Below are 11,221 nucleotides of genomic sequence, written 5' to 3'. Positions count from 1 at the left end.
ACTATTGGGCCAAGAGAAGATAGAGTCCAAGTCTCTCACGTTCTGTATTCAGATTCGGACTGCACAGATATACCTGACAAAACGCCAACCACTTTTTGATACGGACTCCGAATTGGGTGATTCTTTTTATGTTTGAAAGTAGATTTCGTGCTCTTTCTAACACAATTGGATTCACCTTCAAATTCGTCCGGAGCGTTGAGTTATGGACGAAACAATCTGACATTGCAGCAGAATCCGAGTCAAACTACAAGCCCAAAGGTGTTGCATCACCTCCACTTGGGCCCATGAGCCTTGTACGACCTAGGGTTAGTTTTAGGCTGCCTTGGGACGTCCTCCCATCACCTTGGCCGCCACCCCTCGCTCCTATATAAGTAGATCCATTTAGTAGTTTTTTGCTTGGGATTTGTTTAGTTAGAAGTTAGCCATTGCAACTTCGTGTACTTCGTTTGTGTCCAATGACCAGACCAAGACTGCTTTCGGATCCCCACCTTTATCAATACTTCATCTATAATCACAATACTCAGATTGCATTATCATATTCTTGCTTGTTCTTCGATTGTGTGCAGGAATAGACCTTCGTGGTCAGGCTGATCGTGCTTCCAGCATCGTCAGTAACCTCGGGAGATTGGTCTAGCGATTGCTAAGGCGCAACGTCATTCATGTTTGTAGTCGGATCATCAAAGTCGTCTCCACCAAATCGATAGTTATCATCTCATTGAAAGATCAGGACACCCTCGCCTATATCAAGTGGTATCAGTTTTCAGATTGCCCAGTTAGAATTTCTAGTTTTTCCTAGATTAGATTTATTTTCTTACCTATTGTCCAAGAAAAAGCCACAAAAAAGTTAGATTTGTTAAACCTTTGTCCAAGCCAGTCTGAGCCTTTGCAATTTTCTTTTCATTGCTTGCACAGTTGAATTATCGGTTGCATCATCGTGTCGAGTTGCTGGTCTTAGTGTCTAGTTCGTTTAGAGTTTCGAGTTCTGTTCACATTAGTCACGCCGCCGCTGCATCGTTATCCCTTCTACTGTCCATCACCCATCCATCAATTTCCTCCACCTGCTACCCACCGTTCATTGTCATAATCATAGTTGAGATTGTTCCCATCTTCGCTTGATCCAATCTACATCATATCTAGTTGGTTTGGAAAGAGGGAGAGAGAAAAAAAGACAGAGAGAAAGAAACGAGAGAGAAAAAAGTAAAAAAAAGTCAGAGAAAAGAAAAAGAAAAAGAAAAAAAGTGCGAGGAAAAAAAGAGAGGAGAAAAAAAACAAAATTCAGATCTATCTAGACTCAATCTCGTAGTTGAATTCGGATTGGAATCTGTTTTGTGCATTGTTTAGTAAAACAGGCATAACTTCCTCATACGAAGTCTGTTTTGGCTCCGCGAGTACTCAAATGAAAGCTAGCGACGAGCCGCATCTAAATAGTTGCAGAAGAAAGTTCAATATTTGGCACCTCAAAATCAGCTTCTAAATAGGTCTTTTTGCCCTCCGAAGTTCACGAACACAACTTATTCCAGTTTTTCAGTCCAGTTTTAGAATTTTTTGACTCCTCATATCAACTCGGAATTGAGTGATTCCTTTTGTGTTTGAAAGCTTGAGTCAATACCATTCTTGAAAAAAATATTAAAAAATTGGCACAAACTTTTCCAGAGGAAAGTTGGAGAGAAAGTTGTTGATATATCCTGCTTGGCTGTTGTTTCACATCATTATCTTTACGGCTATTGTGATCTTCCCTTATATTTTGCTGTCCAGAGCTACTTCATATCCTTTATTGATGCTAGTTGTGCTATGGCATGACCTCATTAGTGTTCTAGGCTCGCGTCTCTAGTCCGGTCTAGCCTAGGACCAGCATAGTGCCGTCGTTGAGCGTTTATTCAACATTGCATCTCTGAATTGATTATAGCTAATCTTTTGCTACCATATATAGCCAACCCAGCTCCACATATTTCTACACCGTGTATACGTACGTTCCCCTGGCAATCACTTTACACAATCTTTGGAGTTATTTGACACCGCTAGTTGCCTGTTACCACCTGTTGCATGGTAAGAACTTGTAAGATATTGATATTTGCTTTACTGTGAGCACTTTACAACCACATCCTAGTAGTTCATAGGAACATTATTCTCGAATTTTGTTTCTTGTTTCTACTAATCATGACAGGTTCCGGCGATAGAAGTTCTTGGACGACGGACACATCTTCACCATCACGAGAGTTGGGACAACACACACAAGCACATGGTCAGGTTAACTTTTTACCGTCATTTGAAGGTAGATTTAATCCTGCTATTTATCTAGCTTGGGAGGTTGAAGTAGAACAAGTTTTTAGTCACCATGACTTTTCTGAACTTGAGCGAGTAGCTGCCACTAGAGCATTTACTAGTTTTGCTTCTGTTTGGTGGAGTGTGCATTATAAGAAAAATATTGATAACCAACCCACAACATGGAAAGATTTGAAATATGTAATGAGACTACAATTTTTCCCGCCTTACTATCGTCGTGAATTGCTTCACAAATTTGAACAGTTTAAACAAGGCAACAACACTGTTCATGCTTACTACCAAGAGTTCAAATCTTATATGCATCATTGTGACATAGAAGAATCTAAGGATGATACAATGAATAGATTTTTTGATGGTTTGAACCATGATATTTAGGAAAGATTTCAGTATATTCCTCGTTGCATTACTGGTATGTATGTTCATGCTTGTACCTTTGAGAGACAGATACAGGAGGACGCATTGGGAGACTACAACAACTACTATTTCAGTTCATGCTCACCACCGCCGGTTGGTTCCTCCACCGTTGCACCTACTAGAGCAGCCCACCTCGGATTGTGAGTGCGACATCATCTCAAGAGTATGGTACATTGTCAACGTCCACACCTACATCAGCTACGTCTTTGCGACAAGGTAACAATAAAGGTATTGATGGTATAACTTCACATGAGAATGATGAATGCCTAGTTAACTTGAATGCATCTTGTGTTGAGTTACCTCTTGATTTGAGCACACCGCCTATTTTGGAGAATCTTGTTACTGTCATGAATCTGTCATGTGATCAAATAACTGAAATAACAACAATTTTGAGTGCACCCATTGAATTAACTGTTGATGCAAAAGAACCAATGTTTAATCATTTTGATATGACCTCTAATCTTGGTGATGATTCTGTGTCAAATGACTTATTACATGTTTGCTTATTTAAGCATGTTGTAGCATGTAAATTTGATGTAAGTAAGGTTTATTCACCAATGTTGGGATGGTTTAATGATGAACATTGTCAATCCTTTGATATGAATAAGAGTTTCACTTATATGTGCAAACTGAATTGCAATATTTTCATGCCTTCTACTTCTTGTGATAATATTTTGGCTTCAGATTTTATGAACTATGAAAATTACTCATGTATACATGTGTCATTTGTGCAAAAACCAAGGGAAGTAAAAATGGATGACATATACATATACAGCATGTACACCTTGTCTCTTTTGTTAGTCACATTTCAGATTAAGCAATGCTGAGGACGGGTTTGTTTTCAAGAAGGGGAGGATGATGAGGACATGACTACCTTGGATATGACCAAAAATATTGCATACATGTATATTTGTGAGGTAATTTCTAATGCAAACTATGCAATAATTTATTTATGTCATCTAGGAAAAAAATACTTCACAAACTTTTGTGCCATGTCTAATTGCAGGTGTATGGGACATTTGTACAATCCACATATGAAGATAAGGGAAAAAGAGAAGTTTAGGTGATGTTCAAAAAGTTCTCTCACGTCACTTTTGGGCCAAGAGAAGATAGAGACCAAGTCTCTCACGTTCTGGATTCAGATTCGGACTGCACAGATATACCTGAATCAAAACGCCAACAACCTTTTCATACAGACTCTGAATTGAGTGATTCTTTTTTTGTTCGAAAGTAGATTTCGTGCTCTTTCCAACACAATTGGATTAACCTTCAAATTCGTTCGGAGCGTTGAGTTATGGATGAAACTATCTGACGTTGTAGCAGAATCTGAGTCAAACTACAAGCCCAAAGGTGTTGCATCACCTCCACTTGGGCCCATGAGCCTTGTATGACCTAGGGTTAGTTTTAGGCTGCCTTGGGACGTCCTCCCACCTCCTTGGCCGCCACCCCTCGCTCCTATATAAGTAGATCCATCTAGTAGCTTTTTGCTTGGGATTTGTTTAGTTAAAAGTAATCCATTGCAACTTCGTGTACTTCGTTTGTGTCCAACGACTAGACCGAGACCGCTTTCGGATCCCCACCTTTATAAATACTTCATCTATATTCGCAATATTCAGATTGCATTATCATATTCTTGCTTGTTCTTCGATTGCATGCAGGAATAGACCTTCGTGGTCAGGCTGATCGTGCTTCCAGCATCGTCAGTAACCTCGGGAGATTGGTTTAGCGATTACTAAGGCGCAACGCCGTGCACGTTTGTAGTTGGATCGTCAAAGTTGTCTCCACCAAATCGATAGTTATCATATCATCGAAAGATCGGGACACACTCGCCTCTATCAGGTTTACCTCTTACAAAGAAGGGGAGGGATAGCATATTTGTTGTCGTGGATAGATTTTTGAAAATGGCATACTTCATACTATGTCATAAAAGCGATGCTGCTGCTAATGTTGTTGATTTATTCTTTCATTAAATTATTCGCTTGCATGGTGTGCCAAATACTATTGTTTCTTTATTGGAAAAAGGTGTACAATCAGGTATATTAAACTGGCAGGAGAGAACACAAAATTCTTTCATGCAATGGCCACTGAGAGGCATAGAAGAAACTCTATTGCTTCTTTGAAAGATATTGATGGGTCAGTGGTCTCTCAACATTCTCAGATGGAGGCAATTATCTGGAATTGTTTCAAGAACAGAATGGGAGTTTCTTCTGGTATAGCCATGGGTTTTGACCTCAGTACCTTGCTAAAACCTGTGGATGGGCTGGATTTTCTTACTGAGCGTTTCAAAAAGGAGGAAATGGATGACACAGTCAAGCATATGCCCATTGATAAAGTCCCTGGACCTGATGGTTTTAATGGATTGTTCTTCAAAAAGTGCTGGCACATTATCTGTCAGGATTTTTATGAGTTGGCTGAGTCTTTTCATTCTGGAAATGCAAATCTAGAGAATATTAATGGCTCTTACATCACCTTGATCCCTAAGAAGCTGGCTCTTGAGGAAGTTGGATATTACAGGCCAATTTCTTTGACAGGGATGGGGCTCAAGTTTTTATCTAAAATGGCTGCTAATAGGTTCCAGAATATCATCATGGCATGTATCCATAAGAATCAGTATGGTTTTATTAAGAGCAGAACTATTCATGACTGTATTGGTTGGTCTCTGGAGTATTTGCATCAGTGTCATCAATCCAAGAGGCCTATCATAATTCTTAAACTAGACTTTGAAAAGGCTTTTGACTCAATTGAACATGAAGCTATTCCGCAGATCCTCAAGTTCAAAGGTTTCAATCAGAAATGGATCTCCTGGGTCAAGCAGTTGCTCTCCACTGGGACATCATCTGTTCTACTAAATGGTGTGCCTGGTAGGCAGTTTCTTTGTAAGAAAGGGGTGAGGCAAGGGGATTGTCTCTCACCTTTACTCTTTGTTATTGCTGCTGATCTGTTGCAGTCAGTGGTTAATGATATGTTCAGGAGGGGAATTCTACAAATGCCTATACCATGCCATGATCAAAATTATCCAATGGTGCAATATGCTGACGATACTCTAATCATCTTACCTGCAGACAAAATTTAGCTTTTGGCTCTGAAAGACATGTTACAGGTGTTTTCCACATCAACTGGTTTAGTGGTTAATTATCATAAGTCTTCTATGGTGCCCATTAATGTTTATGAGAACTCTATCAATGGTTTGGCTGCTGCTTTTGGATGTCAAGTGGGTAAAATGCCCTTCACTTATCTGGGCCTGCCTGTTGGTACTACCAGGCCTAAAATGGTGGATTTCATGCCACTTGTGGACTGTATGGAAAGGAGGATGACAGCCAGTTCTTCATTTCTGAATCAAGGGGAAAGGCTTCAATTCCTCAATTCTGCTCTGTCTTCCTTGCCCATCTTTTATCTTGGTAGTTTGCTTGCACCTGCAGGAATTTTAAAGCAATTGGAGAGAATTCAGAGGCAGTGTCTATGGAGAAAGCACAAGGATGAGCCTTCACCACCTTTGGCATCTTGGGACCTCATTTGTAGGCCTAAAAATAAAGGAGGGCTGAGAGTTTTGAATTTGGGTGTACAGAATATGGCTCTGTTGCTAAAACATTTGCACAAATTTTTAAATAGAGTTGACCTACCATGGGTTTTTCTTATTTGGGACACCTACTATCACTCTTCTGTTCCTCAGGGAACTGCCATTCGTGGTTCCTTTTGGTGGAAGGATATCTGCAAGTTGTTGGATCATTACAGAAACACTACTTGGATTCAAGTTAACTCTGGGAACTCTGCTCTGTTTTGGTCTGATAAGTGGAAGATTGGGGATTTAGTTACACCTTTGCAATCAAGGTTCTCTAGGCTCTTTTCTTATGTCAAAGATCCACGGGTCACAGTTTATGAGGTCTTCCACTCGCAGGATATGATTAACATGTTCCATCTACCTCTATCTGCTCAGGCATATCAGGAGTTCTTGACTGTACAAGATCTTATGTCTTCCTGTAGCAGACAAGTGGAGCAAAAGGACACTTGGTTCTGGCAGGGGACATGTAATGCTTTCAAGCCCAAGCTATTCTACTCCTTCATGCATTCTAACATGTCCTTCAATCCACTTCTTCTTTGGATTTGGAAATCCTCCTGCACAATGAAAATTAAAGTGTTTGCCTGGATGTTAATCATGGACATGCTTAATACTAAGGACATGGTCGAAAGAAGACATTGGCATCTTGATGATGGGGTTAACTGCCTTCTTTGTCCCTTGAGAACTAGGGAAACCAGAAATCACCTGTTGTTTGAATGTAATTTCAGTGTTAGAATATGGAGCTATCTGCAAATTACATGGTCACCTGGGGATGACATGTCTGCCATTGTTATGCAAGCCAAGCAGAATTTTGCTCAGCCTTTTTTACTGAAGTTGTTTTTGTTGCTTGCTGGAACATCTGGATAATAAGGAATGCAAAAGTGTTCATGCATGAGAGACAAAGTTTTAATAAATGGAGAAGTGCATTCATCCATGATATTACACTCATGCAGCACAGAGTGAAGGCTAGATACAAGGAGGACCTGCTAAAATGGATTTCTTTCTCACCCCCTTGAGGTTCTTTCGATATCTCAGTAGATTAGTTCTCTTTTTTTCCTTTTAGTTCTAATTACCCCTTGTAATCATTGTACATTGTACCTTCTGCTTTAAATAAAAGTTAAATGTTGTGGGGGGTTCCCCTACAGTTCCCAGTCAAAAAAAATAAAATTCTTAGCCACTTTTGGAGATGTTTATGGGCTAAGTTGGGGACTAAACTTCTTTTTAATACTACATGTCACCCCCAAACTGATGGACAAACTGAAGTAGTCGATAGGACATTGTCTATCCTTAGGGCTGTTTTGAAGAATAACAAGAAAATGTGGGAAGAATGCTTCCCCATGTAGAATTTGCTTATAATCGTTTGCTGCATTCTACTACTAAGATGTGCCCTTTAGAAATTGTGTATGCTTTCCTACCGCGTGCACCTATTGATTTGTTGCCTCTTCCATCTTGGGAGACAGTTAATTTTGATGCTAAACAATGTGCTAAATTAATGTTGAAAATGCATGAGTTAACTAAGGAAAACATTGAGCGGATGAATGCTAAATATAAACTTGTTGGAGATAAAGGAAGAAAACATGTTGTGTTTGCACCTGGCGATCTTGTTTGGTTACATTTGCGTAAGGATAGATTTCCTAATTTGCGCAAATCAAAGCTAATGCCTCGTGCTTATGGTCCTTTTAAGGTGTTAGAGAAAATAAAAGATAATGCATATAAACTTGAGATGCCTGCAGATTTTGGGGTTAGTCCCACTTCTAACATTGCCGATTTGAAGCCTTATTTGGGTGAGGAAGATGAGCTTCTGTCAAGGACGACTTCATTTCAAGAAGGGGAGGCTGATGAGGACACCAATACCATTGTTACACCCACAGCCCCTGCTGCTATACATACTGGACCAATTACTAGAGCTCGTGCACGCCAGTTGAATTAACAGGTACTTCCGTTTCTTGGTAATGATTCTAATGTTCATGAGAATATGATGCTGCCTAAATTGGATATTTTGCTTACAAATGAAGGGCCTAGTTTGGACAAGAAAGATGAACCTTGGTGCAAGTTCAAGCATGGAGATGATGGCATGCACAAGGGGAACAAGAATGGAGTTACAAGTGATGATTTCAGGACTTTGAATCCACCATAATGAGTGCATGAAGCCTTGTACAAAATATACAAGATGCCACATCATAAATTTCGTCCAGAGGCTATGCTAGGTGTTGCGTCACCTTATTATTGGGCCAGGCCCATGTAATTTCGAAAATACTTGATTATATGTTGTTTTTAGAGTCCGTATGTGTGGCCAAACAAGAGTTAGGGTTGGTTTCAGACCCCTTCTCCAAGGGCCACGAAATTCCCCCCTCTTCCTCCATATATATAGCCCTTAGGGCATCTTTTAGACTTTGGGTTTTGTTTAGATTAAAAGTTTGCCATAGCTGCAACTTCACGTACTTCGTTTGTGTTCAACGAACATACCAAGGCATCACAGAACCCCACCTTGATCAATAAAGCATTCGTCTTATATTCGGAATATCCAAATTGTAATCTCAGTTTCTTGCTTGTTGTTTGTTTGCTTGCAGGAAATAGACCCTCGTGGTCAGGTTGATCGTGCTCTGGTGTGGTCAATAACCCCTCAGAAGTTGGTTTAGCGAATTGTTAATGCGCGATGTCTTCGCATGTTCTTAGTCGGATCGTCAAAGTCGATTTTCATAGAAAACGATAGCTATCTCATCGAAACATCGGGACACCTTCGCCTCTATCACTCCCGCCAGCGGCGACGCCGATAGTAGATCCCGCACCCGGTAGCGCGGGGAGAAGCGGTGAGCCTCCCCCCATCGGATCCGAGGAGCCCGTAGACTCTTCGGTGGACCGCATCAGCGATATCCCGGACGCATCCTTGGGGAGATCATCTCCCTTGTCCCCACTAAGGATGGATGCCGCACACAAGTCCTCGCATCTCGATGACGCACTCTCTAGTGCCGCACGCCTCTTAATCTCGATTGTCGTCAGATATCTGTCCTTTATGAATTTGATCTCCTTAGAGCCATCGTCTCCTCCCACCAGGGCCCCGTTCAATGCCTCTGCATCCTGACACGCTACCTGCTATCCATACTCCACACGGTGCACGCCTGGCTGACATCCACTAAATTAAAAAAACTCCAGCAGCTCGAGTTCTACCAATACTACGAAAAATATATGCCGTGATCCCAACTCCATGTATTTGTGCCCACACCACCGTTGTCCATCTCATGGTTTTACTCCTCTCTCCACACCCTCACCCTCTCTCGGTGCCATCTACCAGACAATCTGCTACTAGTGATTCGACTCCCACTGCTAAAAAGACTTTCGCTTGTGGTGGTTGATCTGTCGGAGGCCTCACTACACAACATCATCCAAGCCGGTTGCCCTGCCGTGGAGTGCTTGCTGCTTGTTTTCAGATTAGAAATCCGTATCCATTGTCTCCAAATAAAGTGGCCTCATCTTAAAAGCATTGGAATTTATTTTGAAGGACAACAACTCATCATCGAGGATGCCCCTTCACTTCAAAGGTTGCTCCTTGATTATTGTTATAAACCTTCACAAATAACTATCGTCTCTGCGCCTAAACTTGAGGCCTTGGATTTAATTCGTGATCCGTTTGTACATCACGACATGGTGTTTGGCTCCACACTTATTCAGGTATTGTATATTATCATCTAAACTTTTGTAATCACAAGCTGTGTTTTTCATTTGTGCGCATACATTTTATATCATCTTGGAGTACACTTTGGATACTAATATTACGTTATATGCTCAATGAAGAGTTCATCCATTGATAGCCTATCAATGGTGTTGGATTCTGTGAAGATCTTATATATCGGAATGTTTAGTATTAATCCGAACAAAATTATTGGCTTCTCACGATGCTTTCCATGTCTGGAGAATTTAAAACAAAACAGAAGCTAGCCAACTTGCTCCCACGGTGATCCCTCGATGTCATGCATTCGCGACCGTCGGATCGTCCTCGTTCTGAGCCTGGGCCGTCAGATCTTTACCTTTGATAAATCTAATATTCACCTGTTGGTAAGTTTCTTTAGAGTATGACTGGTGGGCTCGTTTCTGGCATCTATCGACTGGGTGAAACGTCGCGCAGGTGCGAAAGGATTTTGGCCAATCCTCTCCTCGCGCGCGGCGTGCTTCGAGTGGGTTGTGGAACCCTAGACCCCTTTCCCCAATCCCACGGCCGCCTCCATCCTCCCGTGCTCCACCCCGAGCGTGCCCGGGCTCCGCCTCCTCCTCCACCATACCTTCTCTTCTCACTCTTCCTCCTGTCGCAGCCGCCTCCTCTTCTCCCTATCTTCCTCCTCCTCGCCCCACGCGACCCCTCTTGTGCCGCTCGTTCCACTTCGTTGCCGCCATAGATCGAGGAGGACGGCGCGATGACGACCATGATGCATCGGACATCCCAGATCGACGCCGCCATGGAAGCCATGAGAGCTGGCCGAGGAAGAGGGGGCAGGGCCGCAGGCCATGAAGGGCATGGCGGCTGCGGGCGGAAGCAGCATGGGTTGAAGGAGCGGCGGATGTGGGCGGGGTCAGAGGTGGGGAAGACTCGTCGGCTGGGCAACAGCAAGCGCCGGTGAGTGCAAGCATGCGTTTCCAGAAGCGTCCTCTCCCGCAAGGACGACGTCGTCGCCCTTGTAGGACCTCCTCCCATCCCTTTTGCTCCCCCTCCCCTGCCTCCTCACCTTGCCTTTGAGTCCGACGCAATGTAAGACAGCCCGCAGGCAAGCTCAAGCTGGAGGCGATGAAATCCCTCTCTTGTGCCAGAATCTAACTTCTTATTTGTGCAGTGTTCTTTTGCTTCTATGTACTGTACCATGGTTGTGCTCTGACCAGATCGTTCCCATTTGTTTTGCAGGTTCTACGATCTGTTGCATCTCTTTTCTTCTCGTTAAGGTTAGCTGCTCTATTTCCTAGGTACACGTGTATTATCGT

This window comes from Triticum aestivum, chromosome 4A (genome assembly GCF_018294505.1).
Source record: "Triticum aestivum cultivar Chinese Spring chromosome 4A, IWGSC CS RefSeq v2.1, whole genome shotgun sequence".
NCBI lineage: Eukaryota > Viridiplantae > Streptophyta > Magnoliopsida > Poales > Poaceae > Triticum > Triticum aestivum.
Note: the sequence above shows the minus strand (reverse complement) of the source record.